We start from the raw sequence: 26125 nt of genomic DNA, 5'->3' as shown, positions 1-26125 counted from the left end.
ATCAACCTGTCTCATCTCGTATCGGTCTCGTCTCGACTTAACTATTGCCAAACTCGAGACAGGAAATAGAACTAAAGCGCCTGCGCACGGTTGTTAAAACATGGCTTCTTACGGTAGCGACAATTCCATATATTGTAATGGATTGCGGGCAACTGCCTTTAAAGTTATACCCGGTACGTTACTACCTGTTGCAATTGATTATGTTGGCCACTGAGTCTAATCGTGTAGTCCGGACAACGGCCCTGTTATATTTTAGTTCGGTTCTGTGTCCTTAAAACAGATACCGGGTCGTATCTAATTACTCTTCGGATAATCCAATTTAATAAATAAGACATTTGCAGGTAAAATGTCTGTATTTTATCGTATCGTGTCTAAACACCAACTGCCCTTCATAAGATTCGGCCCTTTTTTACGTATATACTACCAATCGCGGGTAAAACTTGCCCGGACACGGAGAAACGAACGAAAGGCCGTGTCGACCATAGTCCGTGTTCGGTTAACAATGACGTTTTGTTAGCTCAATATAAGAATATACATATGCATGTATACAGTAATTAATATAATTTCATGAGTACAATTTAAATATAATTCACATACTACAGTTAATACACAAACAACACTTGACATTAATGAAACGATAAGAATGAAAGTATTATTGTGTGTTCCTTTAGTTGCGGTATTTCTTTGTAGAGCGACGGCTATCGGTTTCATTACATTAAAAAGTAAGAACTATTCAATAGATGTTAAAAATATACATGTACAAAGCAATATGTTTATAATAATTATGATCAATCAAGCTCAAAATTCTTAGAATATATAACTTCGGTATTTTAGAGCTGTTTGTGTCACTTTTGTTTACAAAAACTACATGCATATCACTATTAAAATGTTGTATTTAAATCGTTTACACCAGGCGAAAATTCAATTTAAAAATAGTTTTATTAATTTTATATATACCAAGTAGCTAGTACTTGTGTAGTGAAATCATCACCAAATGCTCATTATTTTACTGTCTCTTGTCTTGAGTCTCGAATTTTTACAAGACAGTGTCTCGAGTCTCGTCTCGAACTTAAGAAAACCTGTCTCGTTCCACCTATAGTAGCTACTTGAGTTGACTTAAAAACAAATAGCTTATCTTATACTGAATATTGTATTATGGATACATTAATCATTTCAGTTGGGTTGAGTATCAGATAGATGTTGCAACAGTGGCGAAGATGTGTGGTGTTAGGAATGCATTACTATCAGGGTTTTTCCTTATTACCACGTAAATCAAATTTTGTGTATATACTGTATAGCACCAATAAACAGCGAAATCGACGTCTATATGATACTGTGAATAAATGTCAGCTCATGGCAAACCATGGCCACCCCCTTGGCTCACATATAACCACCTTAACTCCATGTTTCAAGCAACACTTACAAAAGTCAAATAAACATACAGATTACAGATCTTCTGAGCACTACAAATGACGATGCAACTTAATAGGAGAAATCAATCTTCACTCAGTAAAATAAAAGACACTAAAGGTTTATATGTATCAGATTAAGTGAAAACAATTGCCAGATCAATGCTCCCAACCAAATGTTTCGCTGGTAATAAGTGTATTTTATCGATATCAGGCAAGGCAAAACATCCTAAATAAGTGTAATGTAGTAATTTAATCTAATATTTCATCCTTTTAGCTCTAGTAGAAAGCTTACAGATGGCTCAACTAATACTATACTATTCACTTATATTCGACTCCACAAACTACATTTTGTTTGTTGAATTAGGAAAGTGGAATTAGGAGATTTGAGTCATACAATGGCTATCGAATGGGTTGTTTGAAGCCATCATTCAAATATTAAGGTGATGAAAATTTGTCAATAGTACAGCTTCAAGCTTAGATTGCAGCAGTTTGGATACATTAGCTACATGCTACAATTAGAGGGTTGCAGAGTCATGTTTATCCTTGAATTTTAACAAGATGGTAAGTTTTCTTAGCTATTGTATCTCTGGTGAAATACAGTCATACTAGTGACAAACATCAATTGGCCATTAATTATATCCATGAAGCATTGGTTAAACAACTGTGACTGCATTGCACAATAATTTTGTATGATTAGCTGAAACTTTATTTTTGTTTTCATTGATAATAGGAGAATGGCTTCAGTTGCCTCAAAACCTGACATACATTAAGCTCTACCAAAAACCACTTTTTTCAAAAGGCCACCATAATTGAAATGCCAAGCCATATAGAAATTTACATTTAAATCATACTCATTTCAAGGCATCATGAGTTTTGCTGTCGGTCAAGGGGGGGTTTCAACTACCTTTTTCTACTGCAAAAGCACATTACAGAATACTAGTATTAAGGCTGCTTGGTATCATAGTGTACAGTGCTCAGCAAAACATCCTGATAGCTAAAAGAACAAAGTGACCGACAATAATAACTAAATGCTTGTCTATAAAAATGTTCTTCTCAGCTGTGGTTGTAATATTACCAGGTCGCTCTAGTTGTTGCGCTGGCCCATACTGAAAGCAAGCACTCCCAATAACTCACAGCGTCATTGTTTCATATACAACATAAATCCCATCATTGAATTAAGTTATGTAACTCATAGCATCTGTTAATAATAAGACAAGGTATAAGCACGCTATAAATAAGCAATCATATAGTATTAGATAATTGTAGTATTAGATTGTGGAAGATAGCATTTTATGCACAATCCAACAGAGGTTTTAGGCATTGGCTAGTAGATAGTATTGGGCTCGCTGAATTAGGAAGGCTGTAGCATAACAGCCAATGAGTTTACTATCTAGCATGTATATAAAAATATATCAACTGCAACTAACCTGAGACAGGCTGAGCTTAGGCTACAATAAAACTAAATAATAAATAAAACAATTAAACCAATGATATTAGATAGAGGGTTTTTACCATTGATATCAATTATATCTAAAACTGTCTACAAAAGCAATGTTTGACTGATTGCCCTGTTTTCAACATTCTTTTATTGTAGCTCATTCCAATTTTCTGCAAGTGTGAAAAGGTGTGATACTATAATTTTACTTGGTTTTACATGTACAACTATTTAGTCAAGAGATTCACAACACAATTCTATGTTTATCAAGAAGAATATATACAAAGCTCTAATTATTAATATGTACACAACTTAGTCATGCTTGTGAAATTTCAATTGCTTCAAAATGAATTTTTTCAATATCAAAGAAGTCTAATAATAATAATTATGCTGTTGACATTCCAGAGCAGACCAATAATATGCAATAAGGCAATTTTTCAATTATTCCAGATTTGAAACTCAACAACATTCTGATCATAGCTATTTCCTTACTACAATGTCCAAGGTTTAATAGAAAATTTAAAACAACTATTGCAAGTTGATCATGTCAGTCCTTTGCCAGCTATTTCATTGGATTCATTAGATAGAGAGCATGCCTAAAGAGCTTTCATTGCTTCTGCATAAGCTCGTTAATAAACAGCTTTGTAAATGACAGCTCAATTTTGTGTTGCTGGTAGAACGTGAGATATGACTTGCTGCAGTCTGTGCAGCTAAGTTGATGATATGGTGGTCTGGATTTATTAATGAGATCTCACTATTAGCCCTTATATTACTAGACTTTTGACATCCAAGCTAAACATATTATGATGAGATAAATTGCTAGAGGAAATTTTGTATTTTACCAATTCACATTTTTTAGGCAAAAGGTTAATGCAATTACCGAATTCTCAATAATTTACTCTGTTGTGTAGTCTTATTCCAGCATTTCATTACCCCAGCGATCAGACCAAAGCAGTCTTGGGCCAAAAATGGTGTTTGGCTACACACCATTTCTGCAAAGTTGTGCAAAGGAACCTTAGTTCAGTGAACTCAACAATGCCATGTTGAAAACCTTTCTTGAGAGAATATCTAGCTAGGTTTGAACAAACTGACGAATGAATATATTTATAATTCTCCAAATGTATAAATTGTTCATATGAATCAATCAAGGGGGCAGTGCCCAGATCTCGGCAAGGAAGGATGTCCAGCACTTTTTATTTATTGACTGTTAGTTTCCACTACCAAGTTCAAATCCAACACTTCTGTCTAGTTCCAATTAGGGAACAGATAATTTCATGAACTAACCCCAGCTTGATGCGGTTCAAAATACAATGCATTACATTTCTTAGCTCAGTTCACTAAACTGCCGTGCAGGGTCGTATCCTTCTATACTGCGGTTTCTGCCATGGCAGTACCATTTTTTGAAACTCAAATCCTGGAATTCACGTCATTTTTGCTTGACTTCAACCCTTGGGCTGGGGAAAGGGTGTCGTTTATCATTTTAATGTCGTTTATCGGTTGCGTGGAGAAACGAACTTTATGTCGCTTTCGGTAGACGTTTATAAAGCTGTCGTCTAGTAGCGTTAAACAAAAGATGTGAATGCTAGTAAGTTTTAAATATCATCAACAAGATATTAGTCGATGAATTACAATATGAAACGATTATCTGAGAGACGTTGCTTTGTGCTAAAAGCTAAAAAAATCGTGCCTTTTTGGAAAAGAATAAAAATTGAAAAACCTAGTCAACATAGGCTCGAATTTTAAAATGGTAAAATAAAAATTAATTGATCCTGCGATCGTTAGTGATTTTTTGTCAGATCAGAATAAAAAATAATTCAGATGATAGAAATGATGTAAACTTTTTGAACTTTTATTATACTTGGAATATACAGAGAAAAACAAATGTTATGGTAGCTCACACGGCAACTTTATAGCGTTGGACTCTAGCAAATTGAATGCTTATAAGCATTTCATACAGAGACAATGAACATGGTTGTATTTTTTATGTGTAACATATGTATTTAATATGTGTAACCAGATTAAAGTGGGAACAACTCTTGGTCTAAACTGCTGTGGATTGTGGAATCAATATTAAATGGCAACTGTCTGAAATTTGATTTATTTCAACAATGATTTAAAACAGATTCATGAGAAAGTATGTGATTGAATTTTGATAGTCCTGGCTGTCAAAAATTAATTAGCGATCATTATTAAATCAATCTTCAGTGTCATATGATTGATTTTTTCATTTTGCTTCACTGATTTAAGAATGATCAGTTGTGATTGAAGTTTGAGTTGTCAGCTGAATGTAGCATAGACTCACTATTTACTCCAGCTCTTGATTAATTTGCCATTAATTATCATTATCAAATCATTTTTCAATCAGTATGGGTATGTGTTATGGGTAACAGTGATTTTTAGATCATTATCAACATAATATTAAATCTTAAGCCTGGCTAAATCAAATTACAATCATTTTTTTCTCTCTGTGTACATAGATTTAGAATGTATGTAGAAATGTGACTTCAGCAACTCGTTAAAAGACTGATTGTTCTGTAGAACATTCTGATTGTATTTTATCACACTGATTGTGTCGTACATCAGATTGTAGTAAAAGCCATTCTGATTTAAATGTGGAACATTCTGATTTTAATGTAGAACACTCTGATTGTACTGTAAAACACTTGATTTTCATGTAGAACACTCTGATGATACTATAGGGTTGCAATCTTGTATTTCAAAAACTTACTTAAAGTGAAACCACACTTAAAAGTAAAAGCAAATCAAAACTAATTATCTATTTGGCTCCGTATCACAAATACTTCACCAACTGTGTTTAATTTTGTAGGACTTACAGAAATACGATGCAGTTAAAAAATGCCTAAAAAGACTAAGTTTTATTGTGATATTTATCTATCTGTATATACATGTACATGTACACATTTTTCCATGTTTGTTGTCTGTGTGTTGTCTGTCCTTCGTCTGTCCTTCTGTATGTCCAGCTATAACTATTAAAACTTTACAATTTAAAATTAGAACTTTAAATTTTACATTCTGCTGGACTTGAACTCACAAAATTAGTGACCACATTTTTCCAAACCAGTTCACCAACCGCGAGACCACGAAAGCTTTTAAAATTTCCCACACCTGCTACATAACGTGTACATCCTTTGCCGTTTGCACACCTAAAATGATGTATTACTTGAAACTCTATGAGCTCTGTTAACTCTATGAAATGCGATGCTTTTTCGCGTTTTCGTGAACTTGTATTTCCAGTTTTTGTAAGGTTCAATTGCTAAAACGCGGCAAAGGTCAATACTTGTCACGCCGGCAATTGTATTATCTTAAATAGGAATGACCTCTACATTCTCTCACTGTTCGGTCAGACAAAGACAATCTGATATCCCATTTTTACATTTGTACCAGTGTCGAGAAGTACCAGTTTCAAAGTATCATATTCAAAGTTTTGATGGATAACTGCTGGTGGAACAGTAACCTTTTTTATACACAAACGCTTCTATGCATGAATTTTTATCATTAACTCAACCTATTCAAAATTTTTATTTGTTTTCTCAGTATGCATCAAATTGTGTCATTACCAAAATCAGCTTTTATTGTAATTCTAGCAAAACAGACTTGATTTAGCTATAACTTGCTAATTATTTCACATTTGCCACATTTACATTGAAACCCTCTCATAGTTGTTTTATTTCTAAATTTATTTGACCTGCACAAAGCATCTCCCTCATGATATGAAGTTTGAAAGTTACAGTTGTTTGACAAAGTTTAAAAATCTTTACAGTTGTTTTTATTTTCTCTCGTAATTTATTTCAACTACACAAAACACTTTTCTCGTGATATGTAAGTTGAAAGTTAGAATGGCAAATGCTGTTATAGGTCAAATACAAATCGATTTTCTGTGCAAAGACATTTATTACTCGGGCGGCGTCGGGTAGTACAGCTAGTTATATTGTATAGGTGAGATAAGCCCCGTTAGATGTACCATATAACTTTACCTTTGTTTTGAATGGTTAGTTAGACAGTAATATCTTTCAAATGTCTCAACATTTATTCAAACATGTTATTTAAAACAATTTTTAAAAGTTGTTTCTGATTTTCTTATGAAAACCCCTGATGTTAGATTGATGGACTAGAGCTGCTGCCATACATGCACCTCACTAGCGGTATTATCATTGTTTTAGGTGTGCGCAGCACAAGACGTGTTACGATTGTTCGTAACACTCATTTATAGTAAGTATGTTTTAATTACTTGTTCAGGGATTAACAGGTGAGCCAACTAAATTAAAAATGAGTTGAGTAGATCAGATTCACCCTAAAGTGTCAGTCACTACGAGTAGAATGTGATAGAACAGACTAATAATACTCAAATAAGTATCTGTAAAGAAGGATTTACTGCCATAAGTGAGCACGGCCTACAGCTTAAAGGTTGGCTTGCAACAAAATTCACATTACAGTTATTTGGTATCAAAAGATTCACCATGTTTTACTATGTTGGGTTGTAGGTGCCAAATATGTGGAAATGTGATTACAAGCTCTTAAAATCTCAAAAACCAAAAGACGCCACAGATTGGAATCTCTATATTTCTCTGACGAAGTCATAAAATTTATTTATTGTCTTGTCACAAAATGTTCTCATGTGAATGGAAAGGCCAATAGAAAGCTCAATATAAAACTTACTGTAGCACTAGTTTATGACAAACACTTCAGGTTTTACCAAAGACCCCGTACCAAATATAGATGCTCGCTACTTCACAGTTTTGTTTCGGTTTAGTCTAATCGGCAAGTCGTAATCTGATCATGTTACCCAATACCTCGAAAATAATTTTTGCAGCACTTTTCGATTATCACAAGTGACCAACAGGCTCGTCATGATTATCAGACAATGATATGTACTCCTTCAAGATAAGCTAAAAAATTAAACGGATTGTTACGGTAAGTTATAAGATATCACTGCTAAAAGTGACAGCATTACAATGACGATAAAACAGACGCGTAAGAACAATAGACATGGTTTTATTGAAAGCGTGAAGTATATTTGTGAAAATATTTCGACAAATAGGGTTGCATGAAAGTGTAAACAGAAACCATCTACCACAGCTACGTCACATTTGAGCCGTTTTGGAAAGAGAATCCAAGCTACGGCGGTCTTGTGTGGCTGCGATTAACTGTTTGTTTTTGAGCTTTTAACAGCTTGTAATCACATTTTCACATATTTTGCACCTACAACACGACAGAGCAAGACATGGTGAATCTTTTGATACCAAATAACCGTAATGTGAATTTTGTTGCAAGTCAACCTATATATATTAGTACCCGGCGTTGCCTGGGTACTAAAATGTCTTTTGATAGATGTTAAATGCCCTTATCTATAACTTGTGTCAGATGCTTTATTATAATGTATTTAATAATTTCTATATTATTCTTAGCAGTTATGCATTCGTCTGTTTGCTTTTTTTATCAGAAAGCAACTTTTATTCTTCGATTGGCACAATTAATCTTCAGAAGTCAGCCGATTAATTCAGTTGGTCAGAGCATCAGTCTAATAACCCCAATTTAATGGTTTCAAGCACAATATTGGCCAACATTATAATCATCTCATTAATCGCATGTACAGAAGTTTGTGATTGAGTGAAAGTAATTACATTTAAAACAGCTGCTATTGTAGAGAAAACACAAAAGTCTCTTACGTTCATTCTGTATTTTATTATTTCCGATAATTTAAAATGATTGAAAAGTCACCCTTTATTAAAGACTAGCTGCGCTACCCGTCTTTTATTGTACGAGCTCTCTATTCCAAGGTTTTTATAGCAATAGCCGAATTGGGTACACATCCGACATACTTTTGAGAAATATATATACTGATGAATCTGTGAGTCCTCTTAAATTAATTTCAAATGAAAATTATCTTAGATGGAATGAACCACAATAGAAATTGTAATCCATCCATTGGAAACCACTTCATTAAATAAATAAAATATACATAAATTATTTCTGATTCATCAATTACAATGCTTTATAAAAGGAATGAAAGTAGTAGCTAATATTTAAAATGAACAATAGCAATAAATACAAATACTTGTGATGATCCTTTCTGTTCTAATTGTAATTAGATACGAGCTGACTGATGGTGGTAGCTATCATTCAGCTTGTAATATGCTATAATCTATTGCAACATATTATATTGTATATTTCTAATACTATATTAATGTATTAAATTTTATTATACTGTTTTATATTATTATACAGTATGTTATACGAGTTCAAATCCAATACAAAGCACATTTTATGTTTCTAAAACTTTTTTTATTACTGGATAGACAAACAGACACTGAGATACATACATACAGATTATATTGTATAGCATCACACCGGATAATAATCCACAACACTATATATTATAAAATACTTTATAATGATTAACTTTTATTAATGTTCTCTGATTCAAACAAGTCTGCTCTTTGTTCTGAAAGTCATAAATTTATAAAAACTAAAGAGTCATAAAGTAAAGGCTCTAAGCAGCATTAAGTATGTACTCGTAGTCAATGATCAACTGTCAGCACAACAAACTAGTTGTTTAATTGTTGTCAAAATCATTTTTTTTATTTAGTCAAGTTAGCATTATTATGAGTTTACAAGATTGATAAGCTTATCACTAAATACATGTAAATCACTACTGTAATATATAGCTAAAAAAGGCCAGTCTAATTATTGCACCAATAGAGTTATTAGCAAAAAGATCAAACTTTTAAATGTTTCATTTTATTGATTTTATTTGTAGGTGTTGTTGTGCCTAACTTCATACAATGCACGTCAAGGACAACTGAAGATCAAACGATATTCAGCAGTACCTTCTCGCGCATACCGCAAGCTGCTTCCATTCCTATTGATGTAAGTGCAGTTGCACATTTTAGTATAACCGAATATACATGTATAAAAGCTGTTTGATAACAATTTATTTAAAATAACTAAATCAACAAACAGATAATGTCAAGTTTCAATAAAATTTGATTTTAATATTTTGATTTTTGATTTTATTCGAGAACATATGAATTAATGGAAATGAGTTTTAAGACCACCTATTGAAGGTCTTACTAAGCAGGCCTGGTTTTGTATAAGCAAGATTTTGTCCAACTGTAATTATATTGTGGGACACTCTGATTAAGCTGTAGAACACTCTGATTGTATTGTAGAACACTCTGATTTTAATGTAGAACACTCTGACTGTACTGTAAAACATTCTGAATAAACTGTGGAACATTTTAACTACATTGTAGGACACTCCGATTAAACCATAAAACACTTTGATTATACTGTAGAATGTTTTGATTGTACTGTAGAACATTTGGATTATACTATGTAACACTAATTGCACTGTTTAGCACTCTGATTGTACTGTGGAACATTCTTATTGCACTGTAGAACATTTGGGTTATACTGTGTAACACACTGAATGAACTGTAGAACACTCTGATAGTACTGTAGAACACTCTGATTTTAATGTAGAACACTCTGACTGTACTGTAAAACATTCTGACTTTACTGTGTAACACTCTGAATGAACTGTATTAAAATCTGATTGTACTGGTTAAACTGTAAAATACTTGGTTTCAATGTGGAACATTTTGATGCTATTATAGGGTTGCATTTATTGCACTTCAAAAACTTACTTGAAGTGAAATGAAACTTTAAAAAATAAAAGTAAAGCAAAGCTAATTATCTATTTGGCTCTGTATCACATATACTTTACCAACTGTGTTTAATTTTGCAGAAGTTTTGGAAACATGCTGCAGTTGAAAGATATGTAAGGAGGGTGAGTTTTATTGCATTTTGTATTATATTGTATAGTTGAGATAAGCAATTAACTGTACCATATAACTTTACCATCGTTCTGAATGGTTAGTTAGACAGTAATAATTTACTAGTTACTCAGTATATTCAACAGTTAGTCTGCTACAGAACTCGTATAATAAACATAGGGCCACCATGACCTAGATCTGATGAGTGGTAGCATGTTGTACACCATCTAGTGTGTAGATGAATGTAGTAATGAACATTAAACTTATGTTTTTAATTTTTAGTTGACAGCTTCTTTCAAAAGTCTCAACATTTATTAAAACTTATAAATTGATTCAAATCACATTAGATATAATGAGAGTTTAAGTTATTTCTCATGGGAAACTCTGATGTTAGTCTAATAGATTAGAGTTGCTGTCATACATGTACCAGGAATCTTATTATTGTTTTAGGTGTGTGCAGCACGAGACGTGTTACAAATGTTCGTAACATTTGTTCATAGTAAGTATGTTTTAATTACTTGTTCAGGGATTAACAGGTGAACCTACTAAATTGAAAATAAGTTGAGTAGATCAGATTCACCCTAAATTTATAAGTGTAAGATTTGGAATAAGTAGAATGTGATGGAACAGACCAATAATACTCAAATATGTATCTGTAAAGAAAGATTTACCATTGCTTATATTTATTCAATCTTGATATTAAGTTCATGACTTAAAAATATACTTAATAACAAGTGTGTACTTTTGATCAAGCTGATTATATTGTAAAGTGTATTTCTAAAGTGTAAGAGTTAGTACAAGTAGAATGTGATGGAACAGACCAATAATACCCAAATATGTATCTGTAAAGTTAGATTTACCATTGCTTATATTTATTCAATCTTGATATTAAGTTCATGACTTAGAAATATACTTAATAACAAGTGTGTACTTTTGATCAGGCTGATTATATTGTAAAGTGTATTTCTAAAGTGTAAGAGTTAGTACAAGTAGAATGTGATGGAACAGACCAATAATACCCAAATATGTATCTGTAAAGAAGGATTTACCATTGCTTATATTTATTCAATCTTGATATTAAGTTCATGACTTAGAAATATACTTAATAACAAGTATGTACTTTTGATCAAGCTGATTATATTGTAAAGTGTATTTCTAAAGTGTAAGAGTTAGTACAAGTAGAATGTGATGGAACAGACCAATAATACCCAAATATGTATCTGTAAAGAAGGATTTACCATTGCTTATATTTATTCAATCTTGATATTAAGTTCATGACTTAGAAATATACTTAATAACAAGTATGTACTTTTGGTCAGGCTGATTATATTGTATGCTATTATATTATTACCAATCAGCTCAGTTGGTCAGAAAATCAGTCTAATAACCTGAAATTTATAGTTTCAAGCACAATATTGGCCAACACTGTAATTATCTTATTAATAGCATGTACAGAAGTTTGTGATTGATTAGTACCCGGCGTTGCCTGGGTACTAAAATGTCTTTTGATAGAAAATTCTAACTTTTAAACTTTATATCATGGAAAAAGTGTCTTTTTGAGCAGTCCAAACAAATTAAGAGACAAAAGGAAAAGAGCTGTTAAAGTTTTCAAACTTTTTCAAACAGCTGTAACTTTAAAATTTCATATCATGAAACAAGTGTTTTGTTGAAATAAATCAGAAAAAAAATAAAACTGTAAAAGTGTTTCAAGTTTATTCAATCTTGTTATTAAGTTCATTACTTGACAATGTAGTTAATATCAAGTGTGTACTCCTGGTTAGGCTGATAAGCTTTATATAATTCTGCTATTCGTTTTTCAACAATACCCTTGAAAAGGACATTATTGTATAAAATAAAGTATTATTTTTATTAATAGATGTTAAATGTCCTTATCTATAACTTGTGTCAGATGCTATATTATAATGTATTTAATGATTTCTATATTATTCTTAAGAGTTATGCATTCGTCTGTTTGCTTTTTTTATCAGAAAGCAACTTTTATTCTTCGATTGGCACAACTAATCTTCAGAAGTCAGCCGATTAATTCAGTTGGTCAGAGCATCAGTCTAATATCCCCAATTTTATTGTTTCAAGCACAATATTGGCCAGCATTATAATCATCTCATTAACTGCATGTACAGAAGTTTGTGATTGAGTGAAAGTTATTACATTTAAAACAGCTGCTATTGTAGAGAAAACACAAAAGTCTCTTACGTTCATTCTGTATTTTATTATCTCCGATAATTTAAAATGATTAAAAAGTCACCCTTTATTAAAGACTAGCTGCACTACCCGTCTTTTATTGTACGAGCTCTCTATTCCAAGGTTTTTATAGCAATAGCCGAATTGGGTACACATCCGACATACTTTTGAGAAATATATATACTGATGAATCTATGAGTCCTCTTAAATGAATTTCAAATGGAAATTATCTTAGATGGAATGAACCACAATAGAAATTGTAATCCATCCAATGGAAACCACTTCATTAAATAAATAAAATATACATAAATTATTTCTGATTCATCAATTACAATGCTTTATAAAAGGAAAGAAAGTAGTAGCTAATATTTAAAATGAACAATAGCAATAAATACAAATACTTGTGATGATCCTTTCTGTTCTAATTGTAATAAGATACGATCTGACTGATGGTGGTAGCTATCATTCAGCTTGTAATATGCTATAATCTATTGCAACATATTATATTGTATATTTCTAATACTATATTAATGTATTAAATTTTATTATACTGTTTTATATTATTATACAGTATGTTATACGAGTTCAAATCCAATACAAAGCACATTTTATGTTTCTAAAACTTTTTTTATTACTGGACAGACAAACAGACACTGAGATATATACATACAGATTATATTGTATAGCATCACACCGGATAATAATCCACAACACTATATATTATAAAATACTTTATAATGATTAACTTATATTAATGTTCTCTGATTCAAACAAGTCTGCTCTTTGTTCTGAAAGTCATAAATTTATAAAAACTAAAGAGTCATAAAGTAAAGGCTCTAAGCAGCATTAAGTATGTACTCGTAGTCAATGATCAACTGTCAGCACAACAAACTAGTTGTTTAATTGTTGTCAAAATCATTTTTTTTATTTAGTCAAGTTAGCATTATTGTGAGTTTACAAGATTGATGAGCTTATCACTAAATACATGTAAATCGCTACTGTAATATATAGCTAAAATAGGCCAGTCTAATTATTGCACCAATAGAGTTATTAGCAAAAAGATCAAACTTTTAAATGTTTCATTTTATTGATTTTATTTGTAGGTGTTGTTGTGCCTAACTTCATACAATGCACGTCAAGGACAACTGAAGATCAAACGATATTCAGCAGTACCTTCTCGCGCATACCGCAAGCTGCTTCCATTCCTATTGATGTAAGTGCAGTTGCACATTTTAGTATAACCGAATATACATGTATAAAAGCTGTTTGATAACAATTTATTTAAAATAACTAAATCAACAAACAGATAATGTCAAGTTTCAATAAAATTTGATTTTAACATTTTGATTTTTGATTTTATTAGAGAACATATGAATTAATGGAAATGAGTTTTAAGACCACCTATTGAAGGTCTTACTAAGCAGGCCTGGTTTTGTATAAGCAAGATTTTGTCCAACTGTAATTATATTGTGGGACACTCTGATTAAGCTGTAGAACACTCTGATTGTATTGTAGAACACTCTGATTTTAATGTAGAACACTCTGACTGTACTGTAAAACATTCTGAATAAACTGTGGAACATTTTAACTACATTGTAGGACACTCCGATTAAACCATAAAACACTTTGATTATACTGTAGAATGTTTTGATTGTACTGTAGAACATTTGGATTATACTATGTAACACTAATTGCACTGTTTAGCACTCTGATTGTACTGTGGAACATTCTTATTGCACTGTAGAACATTTGGGTTATACTGTGTAACACACTGAATGAACTGTAGAACACTCTGATAGTACTGTAGAACACTCTGATTTTAATGTAGAACACTCTGACTGTACTGTAAAACATTCTGACTTTACTGTGTAACACTCTGAATGAACTGTATTAAAATCTGATTGTACTGGTTAAACTGTAAAATACTTGGTTTCAATGTGGAACATTTTGATGCTATTATAGGGTTGCATTTATTGCACTTCAAAAACTTACTTGAAGTGAAATGAAACTTTAAAAAAATAAAAGTAAAGCAAAGCTAATTATCTATTTGGCTCTGTATCACAAATACTTTACCAACTGTGTTTAATTTTGCAGAAGTTTTGGAAACATGCTGCAGTTGAAAGATATGTAAGGAGGGTGAGCTTTATTGCATTTTGTATTATATTGGATAGTTGAGATAAGCAATTAACTGTACCATATAACTTTACCATCGTTCTGAATGGTTAGTTAGACAGTAATAATTTACTAGTTACTCAGTATATTCAACAGTTAGTCTGCTACAGAACTCGTATAATAAATATAGGGTCACCATGACCTAGATCTGATGAGTGGTAGCATGTTGTACACCATCTAGTGTGTAGATGAATGTAGTAATGAACATTAAACTTATGTTTTTAATTTTTAGTTGACAGCTTCTTTCAAAAGTCTCAAGATTTATTAAAACTTATAAATTGATTCAAATCACATTAAATATAATGAGAGTTTAAGTTGTTTCTCATGGGAAACTCTGATGTTAGTCTAATAGATTAGAGTTGCTGTCATACATGTACCAGGAATCTTATTATTGTTTTAGGTGTGTGCAGCACGAGATGTGTTACGAATGTTCGTAACATTTGTTCATAGTAAGTATGTTTTAATTACTTGTTCAGGGATTAACAGGTGAACCTACTAAATTGAAAATAAGTTGAGTAGATCAGTTTCACCCTAAGTTTATAAGTGTAAGATTTGGAATAAGAAGAATGTGATGGAACAGACCAATAATACTCAAATATGTATCTGTAAAGAAAGATTTACCATTGCTTATATTTATTCAATCTTGATATTAAGTTCATGACTTAAAAATATACTTAATAACAAGTGTGTACTTTTGATCAGGCTGATTATATTGTAAGGTGTATTTCTAAAGTGTAAGAGTTAGTACAAGTAGAATGTGATGGAACAGACCAATAATACCCAAATATGTATCTGTAAAGAAAGATTTACCATTGCTTATATTTATTCAATCTTGATATTAAGTTCATGACTTAAAAATATACTTAATAACAAGTATGTACTTTTGATCAGGCTGATTATATTGTAAAGTGTATTTCTAAAGTGTAAGAGTTAGTACAAGTAGAATGTGGTGGAACAGACCAATAATACCTAAATATGTATCTGTAAAGAAGGATTTACCATTGCTTATATTTATTCAATCTTGATATTAAGTTCATGACTTAAAAATATACTTAATAACAAGTGTGTACTTTTGATCAGGCTGATTATATTGTAAAGTGTATTTCTAAAGTGTAAGAGTTAGTACAAGTAGAATGTGATGGAACAGACCAATAATACCCAAATATGTATCTGTAAAGAAGGATTTACCATTGCTTATATTTATTCAATCTTGATATTAAGTTCATGACTTAAAAATATACTTAATAACAAGTGTGTACTTTTGGTCAGGCTGATTATATTGTATGCTATTATATTATTACCAATCAGCTCAGTTGGTCAGAGTATCAGTCATATAACCTGAATTTTATGGTTTCAAGCACAGTATTGGCCAACACTGTAATTATCTCATTAATAGCATGTACAGAAGTTTGTGATTGATTAGTACCCAGCGTTGCCTGGGTACTAAAATGTCTTTTGATAGAAAATTCTCACTTTTAAACTTCATATCATGGAAAAAGTGTCTTTTTGAGCAGTCCAAACAAATTAAGAGACAAAAAGAAAAGAGCTGTTAAAGTTTTCAAACTTTTTCAAACAGCTGTAACTTTAAAATTTCATATCATGAAACAAGTGTTTTGTTGAAATAAATCAGAAAAGAAAATAAAACTGTAAAAGTGTTTCAAGTTTATTCAATCTTGTTATTAAGTTCATGACTTGACAATGTAGTTAATATCAAGTGTGTACTCCTGGTTAGGCTGATAAGCTTTATATAATTCTGCTATTCGTTTTTCAATAATTCCCTTGAAAAGGACATTATTGTATAAAATAAAGTATTATTTTTATTAATAGATGTTAAATGTCCTTATATATAACTTGTGTCAGATGCTATATTATAATGTATTTAATGATTTCTATATTATTCTTAAGAGTTATGCATTCGTCTGTTTGCTTTTTTTATCAGAAAGCAACTTTTATTCTTCGATTGGCACAACTAATCTTCAGAAGTCAGCCGATTAATTCAGTTGGTCAGAGCATCAGTCTAATATCCCCAATTTTATTGTTTCAAGCACAATATTGGCCAGCATTATAATCATCTCATTAACTGCATGTACAGAAGTTTGTGATTGAGTGAAAGTTATTACATTTAAAACAGCTGCTATTGTAGAGAAAACACAAAAGTCTCTTACGTTCATTCTGTATTTTATTATCTCCGATAATTTAAAATGATTGAAAAGTCACCCTTTATTAAAGACTAGCTGCGCTACCCGTCTTTTATTGTACGAGCTCTCTATTCCAAGGTTTTTATAGCAATAGCCGAATTGGGTACACATCCGACATTCTTTTGAGAAATATATTTACTGATGAATCTATGAGTCCTCTTAAATGAATTTCAAATGGAAATTATCTTAGATGGAAAGAACTACAATAGAAATTGTAATCCATCCGATGGAAACCACTTAATTAAATAAATAAAATATACATAAATTATTTCTGATTCATCAATTACAATGCTTTATAAAAGGAAAGAAAGTAGTAGCTAATATTTAAAATGAACAATAGCAATAAATACAAATACTTGTGATGATCCTTTCTGTTCTAATTGTAATTAGATACGAGCAGACTGATGGTGGTAGCTATCATTCAGCTTGTAATATGCTATATTCTATTGCAACATATTATATTGTATATTTCTAATACTATATTAATGTATTAAATTTTATTATACTGTTTTATATTATTATACAGTATGTTATACGAGTTCAAATCCAATACAAAGCACATTTTATGTTCCTAAAACTTTTTTTATTACTGGACAGACGAACAGATAGACGAACAGACACTGAGATCTATACATACAGATTATATTGTATAGCATCACACCGGATAATAATCCACAACACTATATATTATAAAATACTTTATAATGATTAACTTTTATTAAGGTTCTCTGATTCAAACAAGTCTGCTCTTTGTTCTGAAAGTTATAAATTTATAAAATCTAAAGAGTCATAAAGTAAAGGCTCTAAGCAGCATTAAGTATGTACTCGTAGTCAATGATCAACTGTCAGCACAACAAACTAGTTAATTAATTGTTGTCAAAATCGTTTTTTTTATTTAGCCAAGTTAGCATTATTGTGAGTTTACAAGATTGATAACCTTATACTAAATGCATGTAAATCGCTACTGTAATATATAGCTAAAAAGGGCCAGTCTAATTATTGCACCAATAGAGTTATTAGCAAAAATATCAAACTTTTAAATGTTTCATTTTATTGATTTTATTTGTAGGTGTTGTTGTGCCTAACTTCATACAATGCACGTCAAGGACAACTGAAGATCAAACGATATTCAGCAGTACCTTCTCGCGCATACCGCAAGCTGCTTCCATTCCTATTGATGTAAGTGCAGTTGCACATTTTAGTATAACCGAATATACATGTATAAAAGCTGTTTGATAACAATTTATTTAAAATAACTAAATCAACAAACAGATAATGTCAAGTTTCAATAAAATTTGATTTTAATATTTTGATTTTTGATTTTATTAGAGAACATATGAATTAATGGAAATGAGTTTTAAGACCACCTATTGAAGGTCTTATTAAGCAGGCCTGGTTTTGTATAAGCAAGATTTTGTCCAACTGTAATTATATTGTGGGACACTCTGATTAAGCTGTAGAACACTCTGATTGTACTGTAGAACACTCTGATTTTAATGTAGAACACTCAGACTGTACTGTAAAACATTCTGATTGTACTGTAAAACATTCTGAATAAACTGTGGAACATTTTAACTACATTGTAGGACACTCCGATTAAACCATAAAACACTTTGATTATACTGTAGAATGTTTTGATTGTACTGTAGAACATTTGGATTATACTATGTAACACTAATTGCACTGTTTAGCACTCTGATTGTACTGTGGAACATTCTTATTGCACTGTAGAACATTTGGGTTATACTGTGTAACACACTGAATGAACTGTAGAACACTCTGATAGTACTGTAGAACACTCTGATTTTAATGTAGAACACTCTGATTGTACTGTAGAACACTCTGACTTTACTGTGTAACACTCTGAATGAACTGTATTAAAATCTGATTGTACTGGTTAAACTGTAAAATACTTGGTTTCAATGTGGAACATTTTGATGCTATTATAGGGTTGCATTTATTGCACTTCAAAAACTTACTTGAAGTGAAATGAAATTTAAAAAAAATAAAAGTAAAGCAAAGCTAATTATCTATTTGGCTCTGTATCACATATACTTTACCAACTGTGTTTAATTTTGCAGAAGTTTTGGAAACATGCTGCAGTTAAAAAATATGTAATGAGGGTGAGTTTTATTGCATTTTGTATTATATTGTATAGTTGAGATAAGCAGTTAAATGTACCATATAACTTAACCATTGTTCTGAATGGTTAGTTAGACAGTAATAATTTACTAGTTACTCACTATACTCAACAGTTAGTCTGCTACAGAACTCATATAATAAATATAGGGTCACCATGACCTAGATCTGATGAGTTGTAGCATGTTGTACACCATCTAGTGTGTAGATGAATGTAGTAATGAACATTAAACTTATGTTTTTAATTTTTAGTTGACAGCTTCTTTCAAATGTATCAACATTTATTAAAACTTATAAATTGATTCAAATCACATTAAATATAATGAGAGTTTAAGTTGTTTCTCATGAGAAACTCTGATGTTAGTCTAATAGATTAGAGTTGCTGTCATACATGTACCAGGAATCTTATTATTGTTTTAGGTGTGTGCAGCACGAGACGTGTTACAAATGTTCGTAACATTTGTTCATAGTAAGTATGTTTTAATTACTTGTTCAGGGATTAACAGGTGAACCTACTAAATTGAAAATAAGTTGAGTAGATCAGATTCACCGTAAATTTATAAGTGTAAGATTTGGAATAAGTAGAATGTGATGGAACAGACCAATAATACTCAAATATGTATCTGTAAAGTTAGATTTACCATTGCTTATATTTATTCAATCTTGATATTAAGTTCATGACTTAAAAATATACTTAATAACAAGTATGTACTTTTGGTCAGGCTGATTATATTGTATGCTATTATATTATTACCAATCAGCTCAGTTGGTCAGAGCATCAGTCAAATAACCTGAATTTTATGGTTTCAAGCGCAGTATTGGCCAACAATAGCAATAAATACAAATACTTGTGATGATCCTTTCTGTTCTAATTGTAATTAGATACGATCTGACTGATGGTGGTAGCTATCATTCAGCTTGTAATATGCTATATTCTATTGCAACATATTATATTGTATATTTCTAATACTATATTAATGTATTAAATTTTATTATACTGTTTTATATTATTATACAGTATGTTATACAAGTTCAAATCCAATACAAAGCACATTTTATGTTCCTAAAACTTTTTTTATTACTGGACAGACGAACCAACACTGAGATTTATACATATCGATTATATTATATAGCATCACACCGGATAATAATCCACAACACTATATATTATAAAATACTTTATAATGATTAACTTTTATTAATGTTCTCTGATTCAAACAAGTCTGCTCTTTGTTCTGAAAGTTATAAATTTATAAAAACTAAAGAGTCATAAAGTAAAGGCTCTAAGCAGCATTAAGTATGTACTCGTAGTCAATGATCAACTGTCAGCACAACAAACTAGTTGTTTAATTGTTGTCAAAATCGTTTTTTTTTTATTTAGTCAAGTTAGCATTATTGTGAGTTTACAAGATTGATAAGCTTATCACTAAATGCATGTAAATCGCTACTGTAATATATAGCTAAAAAAGGCCTGTCTAATTATTGCACCAATAGAGTTATTAGCAAAAATATCAAACTTTTAAATGTTTCATTTTATTGATTTTATTTGTAGGTGTTGTTGTGCCTAACTTCATACAATGCACGTCAAGGACAACTGAAGATCAAACGATATTCAGCAGTACCTTCTCGCGCATACCGCAAGCTGCTTCCATTCCTATTGATGTTTGTTTGTTTGTTTGTGAATATTATTTATTGAGGTTTTCATGAGAAAATACTGTTCTGTTGACCTCATAATTAAAAATTAAAGCTAATATAATGTGGTATAATATGATAATTGAGAATAAAATTGATAGTGGCTACAATAATATGATTTCTATAAAAGGATAATAAGATCGTTGATTGAGCTGAGTATATATATATATATAGTGTATATATATATGCAAGCTGAGTTGATTGAGTATTTAGATTCCAAGTTAGTAATTATTAGTATGGTCATTTTTTAAAAAATTTAACGCGGGTGACACAATACTCTACTATTCTTATGTCAGCTATGGTTGTAAAGTGACAACCGATGGTTTTTAATAATTTTAATTCAATGTTGTTAGTATACCAGTGTTAGTAAACAAAATATAGAATGGTCAGTAGTCACAGTATGGCCAGTTAATCAATATCAAATGACAGCTCATTCATGTAAGTGCAGTTGCACATTTTAGTATAACCGAATATACATGTATAAAAGCTGTTTGATAACAATTTATTTAAAATAACTAAATCAACAAACAGATAATGTCAAGTTTCAATAAAATTTGATTTTAACATTTTGATTTTTGATTTTATTAGAGAGCATATGAATTAATGGAAATGAGTTTTAAGACCACCTATTGAAGGTCTTACTAAGCAGGCCTGGTTTTGTATAAGCAAGATTTTGTCCAACTGTAATTATATTGTGGGACACTCTGATTAAGCTGTAGAACACTCTGATTGTATTGTAGAACACTCTGATTTTAATGTAGAACACTCTGACTGTACTGTAAAACATTCTGAATAAACTGTGGAACATTTTAACTACATTGTAGGACACTCCGATTAAACCATAAAACACTTTGATTATACTGTAGAATGTTTTGATTGTACTGTAGAACATTTGGATTATACTATGTAACACTAATTGCACTGTTTAGCACTCTGATTGTACTGTGGAACATTCTTATTGCACTGTAGAACATTTGGGTTATACTGTGTAACACACTGAATGAACTGTAGAACACTCTGATAGTACTGTAAGCAAGATTTTGTCCAACTGTAATTATATTGTGGGACACTCTGATTAAGCTGTAGAACACTCTGATTGTACTGTAGAACACTCTGATTTTAATGTAGAACACTCTGACTGTACTGTAAAACATTCTGATTGTACTGTAAAACATTCTGATTAAACTGTGGAACATTTTAACTACATTGTAGGACACTCCGATTAAACCATAAAACACTTTGATTATACTGTAGAATGTTCTGATTGTACTGTAGAACATTTGGATTATACTGTGTAACACTCTAATTGCACTGTTTAGCCCTCTGACTTTACTGTGTAACACTCTGAATGAACTGTAGTAAAATCTGATTATACTGGTTGTACTGTAAAATACTTGGTTTCAATGTAAAACATTCTGATGATATCATAGAGTTGCATTTATTGCACTTCAAAAACTTACTTGAAGTGAAATGAAACTTTAAAAAAATAAAAGTAAAGCAAAGCTAATTATCTATTTGGCTCTGTATCACAAATACTTTACCAACTGTGTTTAATTTTGCAGAAGTTTTGGAAACATGCTGCAGTTGAAAGATATGTAATGAGGGTGAGTTTTATTGCATTTTGTATTATATTGTATAGTTGAGATAAGCAGTTAAATGTACCATATAACTTTACCATTGTTCTGAATGGTTAGTTAGACAGTAATAATTTACTAGTTACTCAGTATACTCAACAATTAGTCTGCTACAGAACTAGTATAATAAATATAGGGTCACCATGACCTAGATCTGATGAGTGGTAGCATGTTGTACACCATCTAGTGTGTAGATGAATGTAGTAATGAACATTAAACTTATGTTTTTAATTTTTAGTTCACAGCTTCTTTCAAAAGTCTCAACATTTATTAAAACTTATAAATTGATTCAACTCACATTAAATATAATGAGAGTTTAAGTTGTTTCTCATGAGAAACTCTGATGTTAGTCTAATAGATTAGAGTTGCTGTCCTACATGTACCAGGAATCTTATTGTTGTAGGTGTGTGCAGCACGAGACGTGTTACAAATGTTCGTAACATTTGTTCATAGTAAGTATGTTTTAATTACTTGTTCAGGGATTAACAGGTGAGCCTACTAAATTGAAAATAAGTTGAGTAGATCAGATTCACCCTAAATTTATAAGTGTAAGATTTGGAATAAGTAGAATGTGATGGAACAGACCAATAATACTCAAATATGTATCTGTAAAGAAAGATTTACCATTGCTTATATTTATTCAATCTTGATATTAAGTTCATGACTTAAAAATATACTTAACTAGCTGCATTACCCGCCTACAGTAACAGATTCACATGCAGCATAAGGTTTATTGAGAGTTGGCTTTCATACTGTAAAACAACTCCAAATATGCAGTTACATCTCCCTCTCTCCATCTCTCCCTCTTTCCCCTCTCTCCCCCTCCCTCCCTCTTCTCCCTCTTTCTCTCCCTCTCTCTCTCTCTCCCCTCTCCTCCTCGCTCTCCCTCTCTCTCTCCTTCTCTCCCTCTTTTCCCTCTCTCCCTCTCTACGTCTCTCCCCTCTCTCCGTCTCTCCCCTCTCTCTCCCTCCCTCTTCCCCCCTCTCTCTCTCCCTCTCTCTCCCTCTCTCTCCCCCCCCCCCTCTCTTCCTCGCTCTCCCTCTCTCTCTCCTTCTCTCCCTCTTTTCCCTCTCTCCCTCTCTCCGTCTCTCCCCTCTCTCCGTCTCTCCCCTCTCTCTCCCTCCCTCTTCCCCCCTCTCTCCCTCTCTCTCCCTCTCTCCCCCCCTCTCTTCCTCGCTCTCCCTCTCTCTCCCCTTCTCTCCCTCTCTCTCCTTCTCTCCCCCCCCCCTCTCCTCCTCGCTCTCCCTCTCTCTCCCTTTCTGTCCCTCTCTCTCTCCCTTAGTTCAACGCAACACATGCGGATAGACAACATTTTTGGTTTTTCTGTCGGGCGTATGAAGAAACAGTTTTCGGCGTGTGCCTACTTCTGAGCAGGCGACGTATAGCTGGTCATGGCTGATGCAGGGTGACAGTAAGTCGATAGCAGCTGCTCTCTTTCTTTTCACAATAGCGTATCGCAACCCTCGGAGTACTCGTGAAAGTTCTGTAATAGTAAGTTACAGTAGGCCTACTCGTAGCTGGAAAAAAATTAGTAACTCGGCTGCTGAAGGAAATGAACATGACCCACTATCACGAACAGCGGCAAATCCAACGTTATTAAGTAGTGGAGATGTTGCAATTCATAGACAATACAACATCGTATAAGAAACACTTACCTTTTTGATGTGGAATTTTAGTAGGTGAGAAATGCGTTTTTCCAGTGGCTCCAAGAAACAAACGTTTACGTGACCTTCTCGGTACACGTTGGCAGTAAATATTAATTGCATGTAAATAACTACTCGTTAATTTATTTTATTTAATGAATAGTACATTTGTATAGCGGTATAGACTCCTTTGTATAGGCCGCAAAACTCAGGAAAGGTGCTTTTTAACACGGCAGAAAATTTGCCGTTTAAAAAGCGTGCTAACCGGGGATTTCGGTTAATGCGCCCGAGCAGTGAAAGAAAAACAACAGAATCGCCACACCTTTATATAAGCCGCTTGGCTCAAATAATAGACCTATTAACTATACTAGACTGGGCAATGCGAAGCCATGTTGTCCTACATAAATAGCCACATTCTTCACGACGTAACATCAACGCTTTGTTCACTCGCAGCTGGTCAGGCAAGCGAGTCATCATTGTTTACATTGAAAGAATAGCAGAGACAGCTTTGTTGCTACATGTAATTTAACATAACTACTAAAGTACACAAGATATTGGTTTAAAATTTTAGATGCAAAGCTTATACACTATGCATTTCCTGCCCTGAAAATTTGTAAACATAAAGTTGAATATTTCATATGTAAAGTGCGAGTAAAAATGTATATTGATCTATTCAAAAAGTATTGCAAAATTATCAATGTTGCCCTATGCTATGGGCTAACATGTCAGATAGCTAGGTGTACAAACTGATTTCAAATGCATACACACTGGTAAATGGTACACTGATGGCAGTCTGCCATGAACATAAATGTTGGGTCTTAGGTGTTATGCAAACAGTATCAGAAAAATTGTAGAAAACAAATTACAAATGGTGCAATTTTCTAGACATATTGTGACAGGCTACACATGACTAAGGACGACCAGTCGGCTGAGCTTTGATCTAAGATTACTTTTGTTAGCTGCTACCTTTGTAGCCTCATGGTAAATTCTAGTTCTGACATATCTAGATGTGATAGTTTTAAATAACGCTGCGCAAAAGTTTTTATTCTTTTCCTGCAAAATAATCAGTAAATAATTGCATTCTTATGCAACCATCATAAAGTAAAAATCTTTTCGTTAGGTTTAGCTACACTTCTAAATATAGCACAGCCATCACCATACTCATTTACTAGCCTATGTCCACCTGCCATGGTGATGAAAAACTTCATGAAATGGGCAGCACTTCGTCTACTCCGGGGTTGACACCTCTTTGTTCGAAGCAACTTTTCAAATATTAGCGCCAGCAATGAACTCTAAGAAAAATTTTTGAAAAAAACTATTATTTGTATGCATATCTCAGAAAAATCCGCAAGATTTCTTGCTCTTCATATCTAGGTACCTCTCACAACCACACTTGACAACAATTGGAGTAAAATTTACCTTCGAATCATTTCCAGTGCAGGTAGTTGCTCCACTCTCAATGGCTTCCTACTTAAAACTATGGCTTGGACTAGGCAAAGTGAACAAAGCAACAAAGTGAACATAAACCTATTTTCTGATGCTGTTTGCATGACACCTAAGGCCCAACATTTATATTCATGGTAGACTGCGATCAGTGTACCATTTACCAGTGTGTATGCATTTGAAATCAGTTTGTACACCTAGCTATCTGACATGTTAGCCCATAGCATAGGGCAACATTGATAATTTTGCAATACTTTTTGAATAGATCAATATACATTTTTACTCGCACTTTACATATGAAATATTCAACTCTATGTTTACAAATTTGCAGGGTAGGAAATGCATAGTGTATAAGCTTT

The sequence above is a fragment of the Watersipora subatra genome, chromosome 7, assembly GCF_963576615.1.
Source record: "Watersipora subatra chromosome 7, tzWatSuba1.1, whole genome shotgun sequence".
Taxonomy (NCBI): Eukaryota; Metazoa; Bryozoa; class Gymnolaemata; order Cheilostomatida; family Watersiporidae; genus Watersipora; species Watersipora subatra.
This window is presented reverse-complemented; position numbering follows the sequence as displayed.